General features: G+C 43.2%; 1 non-coding gene across 1 annotated transcript; it reads left to right on the top strand.

Annotated features, from left to right (window-relative positions):
• Positions 1 to 847: 847 nt before the first annotated feature.
• Positions 848 to 919, top strand: TRNAT-UGU (transfer RNA threonine (anticodon UGU)). Its single transcript has one exon. It is a non-coding gene; the product is annotated as a tRNA-Thr (tRNA).
• Positions 920 to 1141: the final 222 nt, after the last annotated feature.

The following is a 1141-nucleotide window of genomic DNA, read 5'->3' as shown; positions in this document are numbered from 1 at the left end:
AGGTCGCAGGTTCGGATCCTGCCCACGGCAAGTTATCTTTTCACCCACTTTTCTTCATATTTACATTACCATTCGGTCTAATGCCTTCCCCTATACTTTCCTTGGCATTATTGTCGGTTGGATCTCATTATTATTGTGTAAAACACAGAAAAACGAGCCCTTAGGTATACACTTCTTTCCTTAATTCATTAACGTGGGTTTCGTACTATCAGACTTAGCGCCTTTAGGTTGTATACGAGGGACTATTGGTCAGCTGACAACTCGTAATAAGTTCAGGTGCTACGTGACGCCAAATAGGCTCAAAAGAGTGTGCTACAGTCGCCACCATGGCTACTGGTGGCGCTGACTTAAACTCTCACGTTTAATTCACATATAAACCCAACAAAGTGGCTGGGTGAGGGCTGTCGTGGTAGCTCAGTGGTAGAGCATTGAACGCGTCATTCGAAGGTCGCAGGTTCGGATCCTGCTCACGGCAAGTTATGTTTTCACCCACTTTTCTTCATATTTACATTACCATTCGGTCTAATGTCTTCCCCTATACTTTCCTTGGCATTATTGTCTGTTGGATCTCATTATTATTGTGTAAAACACAAAAAACGAGCCCTTTAGTATACACTTCTTTCCTTAATTCATTAACGTGGGTTTTGTACTGGCAGACTTAGCGCCTTTAGGTGGTATACGAGGGACTATTGGTCAGCTGACAACTCGTAATAAGTTCACGTGCTACGTGACGCCAAATAGGCTCAAAAGAGTGCTCTACACTCGCCACCATGGCTACTGGTGGTGCTAACTGAAACTCCCACGTTTAATTCACATATACACCCAATAAATTGGCTGGGTGAGGGCTGTCGTGGTAGCTCAGTGGTAGAGCATTGAACTTGTCATTCGAAGGTCGCAGGTTCGGATCCTGCTCACGGCAAGTTATCTTTTCACCCACTTTTCTTCATATTTACATTACGATTCGGTCTAATGTCTTCCCCTATACTTTCCTTGGCATTATTGTCTGTTAGATCTCGTTATATTGTTTAAAACACAGAAAAAACGAGCCCATAAGTATACACTTCTTTCCTTAATTCATTAACGAAGGTCTCGTACTGGCAGACTTAGCGCCTTTAGGTTGTATACGAGGGACTATTGGTCA

Source organism: Rhipicephalus microplus, chromosome 5, assembly GCF_043290135.1.
Source record: "Rhipicephalus microplus isolate Deutch F79 chromosome 5, USDA_Rmic, whole genome shotgun sequence".
Lineage (NCBI taxonomy): Eukaryota > Metazoa > Arthropoda > Arachnida > Ixodida > Ixodidae > Rhipicephalus > Rhipicephalus microplus.
The sequence above is the reverse complement of the archived record's forward strand: the minus strand, read 5'-3'. Positions and strand labels throughout refer to the sequence as shown.